Source organism: Cornus florida, unplaced genomic scaffold, assembly GCF_030987335.1.
Source record: "Cornus florida cultivar Cherokee Brave unplaced genomic scaffold, ASM3098733v1 CherokeeBrave_3.0.0_Hap2_Chr10, whole genome shotgun sequence".
Lineage (NCBI taxonomy): Eukaryota > Viridiplantae > Streptophyta > Magnoliopsida > Cornales > Cornaceae > Cornus > Cornus florida.
In genome coordinates, this window is record NW_026775580.1 from 90,724,857 (window position 1) to 90,743,265 (window position 18,409).

General features: G+C 36.9%; 1 long non-coding RNA gene across 1 annotated transcript; it reads right to left on the bottom strand.

Moving 5' to 3' along the window:
* Window positions 1-3,704: 3,704 nt before the first annotated feature.
* Window positions 3,705-15,034, bottom strand: LOC132280126 (uncharacterized). Its single transcript, XR_009471464.1, has 6 exons — window positions 14,865-15,034; window positions 13,149-14,172; window positions 12,419-12,542; window positions 6,853-6,941; window positions 6,641-6,709; window positions 3,705-6,551 (listed from the first exon to the last, which is right to left on the bottom strand). It is a non-coding gene; the product is annotated as an uncharacterized LOC132280126 (long non-coding RNA).
* Window positions 15,035-18,409: the final 3,375 nt, after the last annotated feature.

Sequence of the window (18,409 nt, forward strand, 5' to 3'; positions counted from 1 at the left end):
ACTCCATGTAACTTTGCATTGGACTCTATACAATGCATCAAAATGGCACAAGCTGGATTCACTCTGCAGCACATAAAGGAGGAATTCGGATTCTTATTTTTAATAAAATTCAAACTCTCAGATTCCACTTTAAAATGTTTTTAGTAGATATCACTGGATTTTATATTGTTTTTTTTTTTTTTATATCCCGACAATGGTTAGTATTGTCAAGTGAGTTAAAATATAAATATATATATGTATATACTAAGAGAAATTATTGCATGGTCTTATTATCAACATGCATATATATATATACACATTCTTACAAGAACAAATTTATGGTTGCCTTGGTAGGTCATTTGTACAATTGGAATATATATTAAAATGTCATTGCACTTATCATTACAACTGTACAATATTTTATCTAGTCCTAGTGGGAGGATATCCTTACCTCCTCACTTGGGCATTATTTACCCAAATTAAATTCGGATGGTTGGTTTGCATGACCTTTGATGCAATATTTTGGATAAAAACACCTGACCCTAAATAACAGGAACGTTTTCGGTAGGTCCAAAATTGTGTTGTTAGTAAGTTTACTGACGTTGTGAAATGTCAATTATATTCCACAATATTTGTACATTCATATCTTTTTTAGTTTTTCAAAGAATAATTATTTTTCAAATTTGTCCAGGCATGACATCAAAGATTTATGAGAAATATATTATTTTTTAAACTATAGGCCAGATCCTTATTATTTTAGGAATTTGTAGTCCAAGGAAGTCGGTCAGGTCAACGTTAGATTAAATATGAGGTATGACCCTAAACAAAGGAAAGGAGGGGAGAATGGTCCACCTCAAGGAAAGTGAGTGAGGGTAGGGAAAAATCAAACTCGGAATTTATATTATTTTTGGTGTGTAAGAATGAAATAAAATGAAATAGAATGCTTATTTCAATCATTTTTTTATTTAGTATGTAATTTAAAATAGAAATGATCATTCCGTTGGAATGGCAATCCATTCCTAGGAATGAAAATCCTTTCCGCCACCTCCTCTACCTTCCATCACCACCATCACCTCCTTCTAACACCGCCACCTCTACTATCTTCCATCACCACCACTATCACCTCAATTGCTTCCATTACCGTCACCTACACTACAATCTCCTTCCACCACCACCACCACATTACTGCCACCGCTTTCCGCCAACACCACTGCCGCTTTCCACTACCACCACCGACTCCACTTTCCACCATTGCTACCACCACCACCTACACCACTACCACTTTCCACCTCCACCACTGCTACTGCCACCATTTATTTTAAAAAAAATTATAAAAAAAATGTCATTTTGTTAATTTAATTTATTTATTAGTAAGAGAGATATTTTAAAAACTCAATTTGAAATTTATTCAATTCAAAATTTTAAATTGATCCAACTAAACACTAAAAATGATTATTATCATTCTGTTTCTACACATTTCATAGTTATAACTAAATAATAAAATAAGAATGGTCATTCTCATTTTATTTCCATTATCATTTTATTCCCACTTACATCCTATTTTATTCGTACAGACCAAATGTATCATTAGTATAGAGACCAATTTATGAAAAAAAAAAAAACTTCCAAGTCCTGCTTTCAATGCTTCCCTCCATCCACGTTTTAAAGCCTCTCGTATCAGATTTGTTATCCAATGGTTGAAGACTTAAATGGGTGGTTGGGTAAAAGTTCGTACCTATTCGTAGGGATGACTTATCCTCAGCCTTTGCACACTTTTATGAGGTCATCATAATTTCTTTCACTAGTGTGTCAAGTTTGCCACAGCCAAGTGTGGGTCTCATAAAATGACGTTAAACTTAATTAACAGTGATTGTAAGGGTCTCTATTTTTGTCTTGTATTTTTTCTTACAATCTCCCCTAATTGGATTGGATCGATGTTAGATCAATGTCCTGGTATAGGAGTTGGATCCAGAGTCTGGGTCCATCAATAGACAAAGTGGCCTTGATATGATCGAGGCTCTGGGTCCAAGTATAAAAATCGAATCGAGGCTAGAGGTCCTCCGATTGATTGAGTGATTTTGGAATGATCGAGGTTCTTGGTCGATCAACGTCAAAGTGTGAGAGTTGGATTGAGGCACTAGATCCTTTGATTGACTAAGTGGCCTTGGGACGATCGAGGTTCTAACGTGGGAGTCGGATCAATGCTAAAGGTCCTTCAATCGACTATGCGACCTTAGTACCATCTAGGCTCTGGGTCGCTCGATGTCCAGGTGTGGGGTTGGATTCGGGATTTAGATCCTTCGACCGACTTAGTGGTCTTGGTACGACCGAGGCTTTGGGTCGCTCAATGTCTAGGTGTGGAGTCGGACCGACGTTCTAGGTCCTTCCATCCAATGGATGTCCTTTGATGTGATCAAGGTACTTGGTCTTCAGATCGACTAGGTGATTATTTTTAAGGTAAAGTGAGAAAACCATTCTTAATATTTAAAATTTGGGCAAATAAAACCCCTAACATTTATTTTGGATATATATAAGTTCGTTCAGTTTTAAAAAATGGACAAGGGAGGGATTAATTCATATAATATGTCAGGCAATTATATTGAAGTAGTTATGTGCGTTGCACATGCCTATATTAAGTAAAAAATTACCTAAACTGCCATTTTCATCTTCCCAAAATGCCCTTATACCATTTTGCAAATAAATACCAATACCCTCTCTTTTGGTTCCCTATTTTGGTCATTTTACATCTATTTTATTTTTCATCTCTTTTTTCTTTTCTAAAGGGCACTTTAACCTTTTAATAGCTCCACTAAAAACAAGCCCTTATTGGAGCGAAAGAGAAACCACGAAAACTCCCCGAATCTGATTTGGCAAAGCCACCCTAAAATTAAAAAAAAAAAAAAAAAGCCAACATTTCTCTCACTAACTGGAACTAAAATCAATGCATAACCGAGTATAGATAATACAATACATGTATTTATTAAAATCAATAGCTAAGATTTGATATATTTAAATTGTATAAAATTTAGATTTTTTATGAATTTTTACTTATAAATTTAGATTCACGGAACATGGGAACAAATAATTTCCCTGGTGTGTGAAATATATATATATATATATATTTTTTGGTTCTCTCTCCAATTTTGGAGAATTTTTAATTTGTTGTTTGTGGGGGAAAACAAGAAGTACCATATATATATATATTTTCTTCCTCTTTCTTTTTTAACTCTAATGTTACTTAAGCAAATCAGATTCCCTAAGTTTTTACCCTCTTTCACTTAAAGTATACAAATTGCATTCCATACGAGTGTTTATCAATCGCTATGGCACCCTTATTTTTATATGGCGATTTGTTAATTGGAGCTTTGCTAAAATCTGGGCTCTGTCGTGACTTTGACTGCAGAGGTGACGTTCAAACTGCCTTGACTTAGGGTGACGTGGCGTAACCCGATGCCCACGGCATTTCTAGAGAAATTTAATCATTTGGCTAAATAAATAACAACTTCAACGCGAAAGATGTAGCAAACTAACGCGCGAACCAAAATTTTATTTTAACAGATCCGTCTTGCAATTAATAATGAACACCTTGGGTGATTTTGCAGATTTCATGCAATAAGATTACGGTAGGTTGATATTTGGAAGAAAGCATTATAAATTTTATGCTCAAAAGAACATACAATCAGCAAGAAGTGTTTAATTTGGCCAGATTTTCTGTTCGTCGGGTGTCACGAGGAAATGCTAAGGTTTATTATTTAATCAAAGTGACATTCACATATTGACATCCAAACAGTGCTGGTTTTAGTCTATTATAATTATAATGTCCTCAATATTTCGCGAATAAAGAGACACCCGACATATAATAAAACACTACACTACACATGTTCATACATATAATATCCACAATCTCGCAATTAAAGAGATATATTCAACTATATAATAAACCGACACCCGCATTATATAAACCACCGAGATATTCCCATGACATTCATACATGTGACATCCAAACAGAGATATATTCACCTATATAATAAACCACCGAGATATACCATGTTCAAAAGTATGATAACCACATATATTAATAAACCACCTAAAGTATCAATAGTATCAGATGACATTCCATGGAACAGAATTTTCACAACCACCAAAAGTCCTTCCTGCAGCAAACAAGAGGACAAGAATTAAAATAAAACTTGACAAAATTATGATAAGCCTTCAACTACGGTTAAAATTACGATCAGTTCTGCAAAGGAAAAAGTTTAGAACCCAATTGAAAAAGAAAACCAGAAATTGAGAACATAGAAGGTGCTGGGAAGGCAATATGAACTGCCAACAAATGCACCAACAGCCTTCAACCCAAGATCTGCCAAACAAGATTTTAAAATATAAAACTGGTTCACCCCTTATAGATTATAGCTGGCATTATAGTACAATAAGTCACTAGAAGACAACAAAAGTTTATGGATATACTGCAAGGTATTGGGGCTTTTATGAAATGTTTGGACTACCTTTAAATCGACCTATTAGTTGATGCCTCACTGTAGTTGTAAGGTTTAGAGGTAGTCAATGGATTCTGCACATGGAACCGTTCCTTTGAAATGTAAAATCGCTTTAGTAAAACTTGACACACTCCCACATGGGTTATCAAACGCAGAAGCCTTACCGAGCAAACCAGAGGATGTGGGAAGCCCTGCAGTTGCACACTATTGACTTCAAAACCGGTGGCATTGCAGATTCCTTAGCCAGGTTTGGGAAGTCTCCACAAGGAACACTATTTCACTAAACTAAATGAATTATTTGCCCTGTAAATGAGTCCTCCCCATCAGGTTTGTTCCATATTTGTACAAAGAGCCCACGTTCTGCTTTCTTTCGAGGCTTTCGTGGCTACAGAGTCTTTATTATTGGCTTAAACGAAGTACTAGAAAGAAAGTTGAGATAGACGGGACTTCGTTCGTCAGGATGGGGAAACGAGAAAGCCAATTGAAAGACTTTCCTCTATCTATAGACAAAGATGTTGATAGAGATGTTTCGGTTGGTGTTGATGGCAGCAATGATGATGGAAATCAGAAAATGAGAACATTTACACCGCAAAGCTGATGATATGCCACAAGCTGCTTCAAAGGCAAAGTGAAAAAGAGAGCAAAGGCGGTTCAATGAGCTAATTAATGGAAAGCGATTCACTCACTTTATTTAACAAAAAGTATTAGAAAAAAATCTCCATTATTTTGAGTTTTCTTTCTATGACTTGGCCTAATTTGAGATGGATGTTACTGAAATAGATGGATGTCAGTTAAAGGTCAATCCAAAAGGTGCAAGTCTATGAAGCTATTGTTTCATAGAGCGATTGTTCATTAATTAATGAAATGCAATAGGAAGGAGCGAAGGGCAGGCTCGAGATGTGAATTTAAGAATGAAACTCGACAGATCCTACAGGTCTGGATACTATTTCTGGGCAAGTTTATGAAGCAATTGAAGATCTCAGCCGAAATACACTGTGCTGTGGGGAGGCAGATGGAGCAGCGTATGCTGAAACCGAAGAATATGAATTTGAAAGTGACTGACATCATCCTTTACCCACGGTGTTGTAGGGGGGGCATTCGATAGATAGCCTGTCTGTGCTCAAAGGTTTTGCCGTTTTGACGATGCAAGGGAAGGGGCAGGCTTCAACCAATATGGTCAAAACCTAGTACGACCAACTTGAGAAAATGCGCCACGAAAGAAGATTGCTGCGTAAAGGACGGCAAAGCCATAAGAGTCGAACCAAATTTTCTGATTCTTCTACTACACCCTTTCGAAGAGCAGAACACGAGGAAGTCCCATCCGTGGATGTCTACAATCAAAGCAATGCCCTCGAAGCTCACTCAAATCTATCTAATTTGTTAGAGATCAATTTGACAAGTTCAAATGCAGGGTGCTTAAGCTTGACTAACTGCAGCTTTGCAGGGAAGCCAGAGAGATGGCTAAATAAAGTTTATACGATGTCCCCCATTTGATTGAGAAAATAATATATCTATGTCTATATCATTTATGTAGTTTAATAGCTGGTGAAGAACATAATTTCTTTTCCAATCAATTTAGATAAAAAGGAAAAGAGAAGTATATATTAACTAATAGAATCACCTAATTCTAAATTATCTTGGTATGTGTAGTAGCAGCATAACAACAGAATCCCCAAAGAGTAACAACTCTTGCCCAGAGGAATAAAGGTTATCAAGCTAGTTCTATTTGTGCATACGTTGATGGGTCTTAATGGCTTCCTTTAGTGCGCTTAAAGGAAGCCATTAAGACCCATCAACGTATGCACAAATAGAACTAGGTCTTTCTCCAACAACAGTCTTTATAGAATCTAATAATTTCACATTTGTTCCAACAACGCATAACCAGCCTTCCATTAAAAGCTCTACCATAAAATCCTTTTTTGGAGCAGCAGCCAACCATTGGCAATATTCGTCTTTGGAAAGGTATATTCCACCAGGAGATGCCTCAAGCTTGGAAACAAAATCAGAAGCGGAGATCAGTCTGCCTGAGCGCAAAAGGAATACTTGGCTGCCCGTCAACCCAAAAATATTGACCAGCTGTAACAATATTATATTAGTACAAAAACAATATAAAAAAGGGCATGAAAATTAAAGATGCAAAAAGCCTTTTGAGAAAATGCAAATACCTGAGGAGTTTGACTAGAATAAGTTTTCAAAATCCCAAGACCAGTGCTCATAGGATAACCGCCAGATGTCTACATATTTAAAATTAGATTGATTTCAAAACGGATAATATCGCAACTGTTCTACATTAAGAAGTACATACTGTAGTTAAATCACAAGAAACGCTGAAAATGAAACCAAAATAGAAAATGCAAAAAAACTTCTGCAAATTTACCTTGGATTTCGATTCCTTTTTCTCAAATTCAGATCTGGCTATGGAACAAACACAAATTTCACATAGATGCCCAAGGGGGGGTTGAGGTCCTGTGAAGGTTGCCAAATTACGTTAAAAGACTGGATAATTACAAAAATTAGAGTTACAACTGACCTTACGAATAACCTTCCTTCATCAGAAGCTCAAATAATAAAGGACACAATATAATCTATTAAAACAAAGAATTCGTAGACGTTTTCCAGTAGGACACCTTTGGCTGGTTCGAAGCCCTCCAGAAAATTTTTTGGAAATTAATTTGCAAAAATCTCAGAACATTTCAACTCTCTCTCCGTGTGTACTGAAACACCTTGGGAACTGTGGCTGTCCAGAAATTTTTTTGCAAAAAACTCGGAACATTTCAACTCTCTCCCTCCCTCAATATTGAAACACCTTGTAAATGCCCTAGGAACCGTGGTTGTCCAGAAAAATTTTTGCAAAAAATCAGAACATTTCAACTCTCCCTCTCCCTCTGTACAGAAACGCCTTGTAAATGCCCTAGGAACTGTGGTTGTCCAGAAAAAAATTTCACAGTATCCAAGACCATAAATATAAAATTACAGGGGGCCTAAAAACCAAATTCACATAAAACCCAGGATTCAAGGTCAATTAATTAAATTAAAAGACTAGATAGTTAAAAGAACCAGAGTCACAAGTGATCTTGATCTTCCTTCAGCAGAAGCTCAAACAATAAAGAACACACTATAATTGATTAAAATACACAATTCATAGAACATACAAAAAAGCAGAAGAATTTACCAGTGTCTGCCCACAGAAAATATCTGATAACGTCATGTTTTCCAGTAGATCATTGGCTGGTTCAAAGCCCTCCAGAAATCAATTTACAAAAAGCTCACAAATGGGAAGGTCCAAACCCTAGAAATCTATAGGTGCAATATTCTCTCACAAATAGTTCCTGCAGTTTCTTTCACTTTCTCGCGCTTTCCCTCATTTTTCTTTCCAGTTTTCTCTTGAATCCTTCCCGTGTAACTGAATCTGACCGTTTATTGTTAACCATTCAGTCCCATCAATCTGGAGGAGATACCAAACTCAAATTCTTTAGTCTTAATTTATAGCGTTTTGGGATTAGTCGAGTTAGGGTCTTTTAGATAACAGGTTAGGAAGATTGGTGTTCAATCAGGAGTTTATTTTTTCAGGGAGATTTTTGCTAGGGTAGTGTTTGCATTGATTTAAGGTTTTCTGTGATTGTGAATTTTGGTTTTTTATATTTTTGGGAGATATTTGGATTATATAGGGAAGTGTTGGTGAGGCAGCGGAGGGGGAATCGGAGCTGCCCAATGCAATTTGTTTGGTTTTCAGAGGACTTTTCGGTCATTTTTCAGATACCGAAAGAGTTTTGAGTTCAATGTCCTGGGCAGGACCAGAAGAGATCTATCTAGCTACTTCTCTTGCAAGTTATCTTGACAGTAAGCTCTCTCTAATTAGCTTATCTTCTTCGTCTTACATTTATATTTCTGACATTCAGTGAGCTCTATCTGAAAGTTACTATAAGAAGTTCTGGTTTTCCTTTGCTTTAAATATACAGTTTCAATCCTGTTCTGGTTTAAAAGTTAAATATGAAGTTCGGGTTTTCCTTTGTTAGTATGTCAAAAGTTATTATTTCTTAGACAACCTTTTTTTTTTTTTTTTTTGATAAGTAAAAATACAAGTAAAAGTTATTGTTTGTTATACAATCTTATTAACTGAAACAGATTCTTCAATTTAGCCATCATGGGAAGGTCCAAACCCAAGAAATCTGTAAGTGCAAAATTCTCTCGCAAATAGTTCCTGCAGTTTATCTCACTTTCTCGCGCTTTCCCTCATTTTTCTTTCCAATTTTCTCTTGAATCATTCCTGTGTGACTGAATCTGACCGTTTATCGTAAACCATTCAGTCCCATCAATCTGGAGGAGCTACCAAACTCAAAATTCTTTAGTCTTAATTTAGAGGGTTTTGGGATTAGTCAAGTTAGGGTTTTTTAGATAACAGGTTTGGAAGAGTGGTGTTCAATCAGGGGTTTATTTTTTCAGGGAGGTTTTTGCTAGTGTAGTGTTTGGATTGATTTGAGGTTTTCTGTGATTGTGAATTTAGGTTTTTTATATTTTTGGGAGATATTTGGATTATATAGGGAAGTGTTGGTGAGGCAGCGGAGGGGGAATCGGAGCTGCCAAAGCAATTTGTTCGGTTTTCGGAGGATTTTTCAGTGATTTATCAGATACCAAAAGAGTTTGAGTTCAATGTCTTGGGCAGGACCAGAAGATATCTGTCTACTTCTCTTGCAAGTTATCTTGACAGTAAGCTCTCTCTAATTAGCTTATCTTCTTCGTCTAACGATTATATTTCTGATATTAAGTGAGCTCTTTCTGAAAGTTACTATAAGAAGTTATGGTTTTCTTTTGTTTTAAATATACAGTTTCAATCCTGTTCTGGTTTAAAAGTTAAATATGAAGTTCTGGTTTTCCTTTGTTAGTATGTCAAAAGTTATTGTTTGTTATACAATCTGAAACACATCAGATTCTTCAATTTAGCCATTATCACCCAATCTGCTTCGAAAGGCAATTTTTTTTTTTCTCTCTTTTTTAGAGAAGAGGAGGGGGTAGAACCTTTCACTTTTGTATGGAGAAGAGATACAGCAAGGCTACAATCCTTGATTGCTTCTAAAGGCTATAATTAGGCTCATATTTGTGTTATGGGTGCAATTGTATGATAGTTTTTGTCTACTACTGATATACCCTAATTTCCTTTCTAGTTAAACTTTTGTTCAGGTTGCTTTTGGAAATTTCTCAGAGCTGTTTACCTAAATGGGTAGACTACATATTAGATTTTGTAGTGAATTAGAGTATGAGGTTACATTTTCTAAGGGACTAAAATATAGTTTAATCATTTTTGTTTCTGTATATGAAGTGAATCAGGGCATTTTTCTGTTACCTTTATATAGATTGACAATTTGGAGATCATTAGCATGGTTAATATGTTGGAAGTCAACAATTCCTAGGTATACCAAATAACTTCAAGAAGAAGAAAAAAAAAAATCTTTCTGGATACTGGAATTGGATCGCAGCATTGAAATTTTGCTTATTCCGTAAATTCTAATTGGGAAAAGTACGGAAAAAGTCCTACTTTTCTACATCAAAGACAACGGAGTCGAATGAATTTCCGTTAAGACAATAAAGCCTTAGTGTCTTGCTTTTAGAAGCTATTTCCAAAGAAGTTCTATACTTAATTGTGTTCCTTTCTTGCCTTTCTCCAATTTTATTCACAAAAACTATCATTTATATTATTCAAAGCATATTTTATGCAAAAGATATTCTTAACACTGATTTATATTGTTTTAGATTTAAAATTTAAAGTAACTGGTAATGGTTAAAATTAATTTTTCTAGAAATTCAAGGTTTCAGCAAATAATAATAATAATGTGTAAAAGATAAAATGTGATTGTAAGAAAAATGAATAACAAAGGTTTTTTTTCTATAAAAATGAAATTATAAAGCAGAAGCCTAGACTATATTTTATGCATTCACATGTCTTCGTTATGTCCATGTCTAGCTTTTTAAGGACTTTAAACTCTGAACATTCCACTGCCATATGGATTTTTAATCAAAATTCTGCATGCCTTAAAGCATGTTGGTGCTTATGTGATTATTTCATGCATGCTGCAAATCATACATGCCATCTGAAGAGATTTACTGTCAAATGCACTTTTAAGTTTCAGATAGTTCAGGTGGAATGTATTTTAGTGGTGCTACAATTTTATCTCCGGTCTCTATTTTGGGCTCATGCTTATTTATATATTTCAAACCCTTTTTCCACAGAGAAGCTTCTTGTATTGCTTCGAGATGGTCAAAGACTGTTGGAGATACATCGTTCTTTTGATCAATTTGGTACCCTTTTTCTCTTTCGTTGTTTACTTAAGTTTGATCTGCTAATTTTCAATACTCTGTCAGCTCACTGAAATTCTAATTCTCATATGCAGCCAATGCTGCTCTTGAAGGTGCCATTTTAATTGGTGAATTGGTATGCAGTCTTACTTCTTATCTTCTATTTCAGCTAAGATTTGCTATAATACCTGCTTCCTTGTTAAAATTTGCATCTGATTGTTTAGGACTTGGAGAAGGAGGAACTTCCCTCGCATATGACATGTATTTCAGCAGAAGAGATAAAAAGGGTAAGTGGTACTGTTGTGATGCTTCTGTAAATGTACATAGTGGTTAAGATAGTACAGGATACACTAACATGATCTTTCATTGAGGGGCCTACGTTGCTATCCATGGTTACATAATTTCCATGAATACATAATCTCTTGACTAATAGTTAGATTATTCTCAATGACATTTTTATATCCTTGGGTCCTGTACGTCTTTAGTATCTGAGTGTTGAGTTGTGGCAAAATATACTTCTGTTGTGATGTGAGAGAGAGAGAGAGTCATATTTGATATTTTAGTTTTTCTATCAGAAATTTTGTACTGCCACACTCCGAAGGGGAAAAGAATACAATGATGAACTAACAAAACACAGGTCTGGTAGGGTTCTTTGCCAAATGAATCTAACTGGTAGAATTCAATATTGTTCGACTCTTCTTTGGGTGTTTTAGTGGCTTATGATTCAGCTTTTAATTTTTTTTAGTTAAGATGGGGCTTAGAGGCCTTCAATTTTTTCAGTTCGCGTTGATGTTAATGAAATTCATAAAATTATGCGACTGTATAGAACACTCTTTTTTTGCAGGAGATCTTTGGCTGGTTCGAAGCCCTCCAGAATCTTTTTTGCTAAAAACTCTGAACATTTCAACTCTCTCCCTCCCTCTGTACTGAAACTGTGGTTGTGGCAAACCCATATATATAAATTTACTGGGGCCTAAAAAACCAATTTTACTTAAAACCCAGGGTTGCAGGTCAAATTAAGTTAAAAATACTGAATCGTTAAAAGAACCAGAGTCACAAGTGATCTTCCTTTAGCAGAAGATCAAACAGTAAAGTACACAAAATAATTGATTCAAAAAAACAATTCATAGAATATACAAAAGCAGCAGAGGCCTAAAAAACCAATTTCACTTAAAACCCAGGATAGCAGATCAATAAATTAAGTTAACTGGATAGTTACAAGAACCAGAGTCACAGGTGATCTTCCTTTAGCAGAAGATCAAACAGTAAAGTACACAACATAATGGATTAAAATATAGAATTCATAGAAGATACAAAGAAGCGGAAGAATTTACCAGTGTTTCCCCAGGGAAAATATCTGATTACATCATGTAATTATAATTATGTATATATAATTACAGGGTTTCTAAAATTGGGAATTGAAACTGGGTTATTTAAACAACTGGACTATAAAAAAATGTACTAAGTGTTACTGGGCCTGCCCAAAAATTTTATTGGGCCTTCCCAAAAATTTTAACCCCAATTGGACTGCAGATATAAAAATTCAAATTCTCTATGATTATAAAGTATAGAGTAAATCATCCGAGGCCAATTATATGTTGGTGTAAAAAATATTAATAAATCATAATGACAAAGCAGTCTTTAATGTTTACCTGTTCGATATAATATTTGGTGTGTGCATTACAACCGTCACTGAATAGGTGATCAGTCCACAAAAATAAAGGTACAAGCACCGGCAATTTCCTCTCCAATACCAAACCCGGTTCTATGCGGAATCTGAGAGGAAGGAAAAGAAGGTGTTGAATACCACTGGAAATAGAAAGCTGAAAAACAAGATTTAAGTGTTTAAGATAAACCTTTTCTGATTTCAACCTAGAAGATATTGTATTAATCTTTTCATTTCTTTCGAACACGAGATCAAGATTTCGGGTCTGCCTTCCATAACTCAACCCACCATGATAATGAAGCATACAGAACGTAATCATCCCATCCCAAAAAGGAAGGAAAATTTAACATTTTTTTTTTTTTTTTAGGAAATCAAAGGAATTTTAAGAGCATAAGTGAAAAGAAAGAAAAATTTAGGATATAATTTTAAAAATTAAAAATTAAAAATTTTAGGGGGCATTAAATAGGAATTTTAGGCGAGCCAGGCCAAGGGCACACACTGGCTCCGCCCCTGAATACAGTAGTTTTTACCATATTAAGTTTATACTTTTAAATTTTAAAGACAAATTAGTCCTAAAATTTTTTTAAGGGAGATCAAGAAGTTGTATGTTTCAAAAATATTTACAAATAAGTCTATACTTTATAAATAATGATTTTTTCCAATATTACCCATTATTTATAAAAAATCTGTATGGAAAAAGCTCACCCGGACCTGACCTGATATGGGTTTTCACTTTGGATCTGTAAGTTTGGACCGGTAACACACTGAAACTCGCCTGAGCAGTTGGGAGTGATTGAAGCTCGCCGAAACAGCCTGGTCACCGTAACAGAGGTGCTACGAACTGAAGCTACGCCTGAAGTTCGCACCGGCAACTCACTGAAACTCGCCGGAGTGGATTGAGCCTCGCCGGAGTTAGAGAACTCTAGGTGCCGGACTTAAACTTGTCTCTGAAGTTTGGTCGACGTTGTTTGTTGTAGCTCGCGTCGGTCATCGCTGAAACACGCCGGAAAACATTACTGCAGTTGGGTCGAGAAGGTTGAGGCTTCGCTGGAGCTCACCGGAACTTCTCGTCTCGCCGGATTGACTCACCGAAACTGAAGTTTGCCTAAACAGGAGCACGCGCACTTCTGGATTTGTTAATGGGCTCGCCGGAACTGTTCACGGCGATTGGTTTATCTCTGTACTGAACTGAATCGCCGGAGTTCATGGTGTTTAAACTTCTGGGTCTCGCCGGTCTTCACTTCTTCACCGTTCAGTTTGGTAACGCTGGTTCTGCTAGCTTCAGTTGGTTCGGCGCGGTGGTAGTGTTCGATTTGCTTCCTGGTCTGGTAGAGAGAGTAAGAGAGCTCGCCGGAGATCTCTGTACTGAACTGAAGCTCGCCGGAGTTCATGGTGTTTAAACTTCTGGGTCTCGCCGATCTGCACGTTGATGGAGTTATTCACCAGTTTGGTTGTTGTTTGCTCACAGAGCTTCACGCCGGTTCTGCTAGCTTCAGTTGGTTCGGCGCGTCGGTAGTGTTCGATTTGCTTCCTGGTCTGGTAGAGGGAGTAAGAGAGCTCGCCGGAGATCTCTGTACTGAACTGAAGCTCGCCGGAGTTCACGGTGTTTAAACTTCCGGGTCTCGCCGATCTGCACGTTGATGGAGTTATTCACCAGTTTGGTTGTTGTTTGTTCACAGAGCTTCGCTCCGGTTCTGCTACCCTCAGTTGGGTCCTGTTTTCTCAAAAGCTTCAGCTGATCTGGAAGAGAGAGTAAGAGAGGAGATGGATCATTAAATTCAACTAAATGATAATATGAAAAGGGTAAATTTACCTCGTGAGTCAGGTACACAGTTTCATAAATAATACTGTAGACAAAAAATAGTTACTACTTCCGTCCCACATTAATTAGGGACAATTAGAGGTATGTTTCACCGCCCAAAAAGTATCCATCTCTCTACATAAAAAGTATCCGTCTATCTATCGAATAATTACAACAACATACAGCTGTAACCCACCCAAAAAGTTTCCGTCTTTTCACATCAATAATGTGACCCTATTACATTATCAATTAATCGCTACCAATCGAAATTTTTTTGTTTAAAAAATTATTTTAATTTACCTTACCAAAAAATAAATCAAAGGAATTTTTCTTCTAAGCAATAGGTAAAAAAAAAAAAAAAAAAACCCTAAAAATAATGGGCTCTTCAATTTTGGAAAAAAAAAACCTAATTTTCCTTCTAATAAGAAAAATAAAGGGTTTTTCAATTGCTAGTAAGGATCTAAGGTGAAAGCCGTCAAATCCATACACATGAAACTATAAGACCAATATCATACAAATCAAATATCAGAAATCAGATCTTGAAAAAGATCAATTTTAGGACAAGAAAGAGAATTAGAGAAATAATAAGAAATTGGATTTTCAAAAGCATGCATAAAATTGAGAAGAATACCTTCGTTCGGGGGGAGAGACATGAAAAGAAAGAAACAAGAGAGTGAAAGAGCGTAGATCGCCGATCTGCACGTTCAAACTGGTTGGGGGGAGAGAGAGAAAGAAAGTAGATCGGGCGAGAGAGATAGACAAATGTAAGAAAGTACGTCAACATAAAAAAAGTGTATTGTCAGATGCGTCTGGGTAAGGGTGCATAACGGGCCGGCCGGTCCGGACCAAACGTATTTTGAGAATTCTAAGCCCGGCTTTCGGCCTACAAGATTTGAACAGGCTATATTTTTTACATAAATTATTATAAAATAGTGCCAATAGGTTTTTGTTATTTCCCAACAAATTTATATTTTTCAAATAAAAATAAACAAGTTTTATATATTCATTTCTTCAAACGGTTTTTTTTTTTTTTTCTTTATGTTTTTTAACCAGTTTAATAAGGTATGGATCCAAGAAATTGAGTAAGAGTGGGCGACAGGAGACAATATAAAAACTTTATAGGTATACATCTCAAATACGAAAAATCACTAAATAAAATATTATAAACTAAAAAATAAAAAAGATTAGGGTAAAGTACACTGACACCCCCTGAGGTTTGGGATAAGGACAGCCAGATGAAACTTAACCTATTTTGGGACAAAGACACCCCCTCAAGTTTGATATAATAACCAAAGACACCCCAATGGTAATGAGTTGACATTTCTGTCCTTTGACTTTTATATTGACCATGAAATGACAATTCTATCCTCAGATACCCGTTCCAATTTCTCTCTCTCTCCTCTGTTCTCTCTTCCGTCGCCCCAACACCAACGCACACACATACATATATACACAGACACATACACATATATATATGTATATACAAATACATATATATATATACACACACATATATGTATGTATAGACAGGTGGCGATGGTGAATGGATGCGGGCCTTTATCCTTCGATTCCATCGGTGAGCTTACCCAACGCCGGAGTACGCAAGTCATGAGTTGGGCTTAATGGCAGCGGTGGCAATAGTTGTTCGACGAGGGCGACGGTGAGTGCTCTCGCTTGGTTGATTCTTTCTGTCAGGTCTTGATATATCCCACGGCAGCGCACAAAATTGGAGCCATCAGTCTGACGAAGCTTCAAACTACAAGACCTGATTCTGTCCAGCGAGCCCCAAATCCGGTGAAGCCTAGTTCAGATCGACGAACCCCAAGCACGAACAGTTCCCGCGACCCAGACGAAGAGAATGAGGTTTCAACAGATTGAGAGGGATCGCAGAGCACTGGGTGGTTGCGCCGCCTTGCGTAATCGGAGGGTATGCTGAGAAGGGTACGCAGATCTGACTCTGCTTTCTGGATGATTGAGAGGAACTCTTTCCCTCTGTGGCTCATTTCCATCACGCTCATTCTGGTTCCACGCCAATTTTAGAGCTCAGATTTGGCCATCTTGGGCACGTTTTCAGGTAGAGTGGCTGGACTGGCGGCGAAATTGAAGACCCGATCTTGGGATTGGGAGGTGGAGGTTGGGTGATCTTGGACTTGGGTTGTTGAATAGGTGATCGATATGGGTTTGTTGAGGCACGAAGATAGGTTGAGGGGGAAGCCATTGAAGTGGGTGGTGGTGATTGTGTTGGGGCTTTTGAGAAGGTGAAGGTTAGGGTTTTTCAGGAAGAGAGGATGAGGTGAAGTTGTTGACGTTGCCATGGTGTTTTTGAAGTTGTTCACATTGCCATGGTGATAGACCAAAAGCTTGATCCTTCCCTTCCATTGGAGAGCTTGAAGGCACGGTGGTTTGGGGGTGGGTGTTGGTGGTTGTGGAGTTTTGGTGTGGTTGCTGCAGAATCCGGTTGTAGGATTGATGGGGTGTTGAGGGTAATTTGGTCATTTAATTATTTTAATATTTTATAATTAAAATTAATAAAATAGTAAAGGGTAATGCTGACTTTTCATATGTTTTAAGGCTCTGTTTGGCTTATAAATATTATGAGGGGGTGTCATTGTCCCAAAACAGAGCAAGTTTCATCTGGCTGTCCTTTTGACAAACCTCAGGGGGTGTTAGTGTACTTTACCCAAAAGATTAATTACAGTAAGAGGTTTGCCTTATTGATAGGTAGAAGAAATTTTACCCATTTTTTAATAATGACACCTACTGTCACTCTAAAACGTCGTGAAATGTTTAAATTATTCCTTATTATTTAATTAATTTTTAATATAAAATATCATACTTACTAAATTACTTAAATGCCCATAACAAACACCCTCCTCTTTTTTTCCCGGAAAATACCCTCCTCTTGCATAACAAACACCCTCCTCTTGCATCTTCCAACCCATTCTCCCTGCAAATTCCCCTTTCTGATCTTTCATGGCCTGTGATAAAATTATTTTTTCAGGTGGGAGGCCTAATAAGCCGCTGAGGGCGAGGAGCATGTGGGGGTGCAGAAGGGTAGTACGAGGAGGCGATCGGTGGTGGAGAGTGAGAATGTCGACTCCTGCGGCCTCCTCTAGATCGAGGTGGCTGGTAGGTTGACGAGCGCATATATATATTTTATGTATATACCTTCTCCAACTTTTCAAAATTGCTGACTGAAAGTGGCACCCTGCCGTGAATGGCTTCACCGGGCGCTGAGCAAAACGGGCCAACCGACCCAAACCCACCTGACTCTGAATCACTTTCCCAATCTTAAACCCCGAGAACAACCGTGAATGCCACCAGAAACTCACCGCCTCCTCCGTCATCCGCAGCAGCGATGACCACTTCCTCCGCACAAGAGCTAGATGGCGATGGCAGCAGTGGGTGGAGAAGATGAGGTGGAGAGGAGAGAGAGAGAGAGGAAGAAGAGAGAGGAGATAGATGGTGGATGTGACTGCGACAGTGGGGTGGCAGCGACGTTGGGTGGAGAGGAGAGAGAACGGAGAGAGGTAGAAGGGAGATGAGAGGGATGGTGGTTGAGCTGCGATGGTCGGTGCAGAGAGAGGGGCGGCCATAGTTGTCTGTGATTTAGGTTTTTATTAAACTGAGACAATATGGGTCTTGTGGGTCTCCATGATCGGCGGGGAGAGAGAGCATGGAATAATTTGGTTTTTTTTTTTTTTTTCAGATTTATACATGTGTGTGTGTATATATATGTATGTATAAATGATATTTTGGTTGATTAAAATAAGTGAATGTTAAAATGATAATTTTATAATTTAAATATTAAATCAATTCAAAAGTTAGAGGGTATTATAATTAATTTACATCATGTGAGAACATTAAAGAATGTTATTGTTAACTTTAGTAATATGAGAATGTTAATGTTAAAGAACGAATTAAGTTTCATCCTACTAGACAAATCATAAGGAATGCAACTCAAATAAAAAAAATCAGAGGGAACAATTGCCCCCCACACAAATACATTAACCCTGCTTGAGTTTAATAGCACATTAATGGTATAATGAAAAAATAAATAAAATAAAATAAAAAATAAAAAAATAAAATATTGACTCCCAAAATAACCACTAATAGTTTAAAGAATAATTTCTCATGGACATAAAATCTCTGAATTTAGGGTATTTTTCTCCAAAT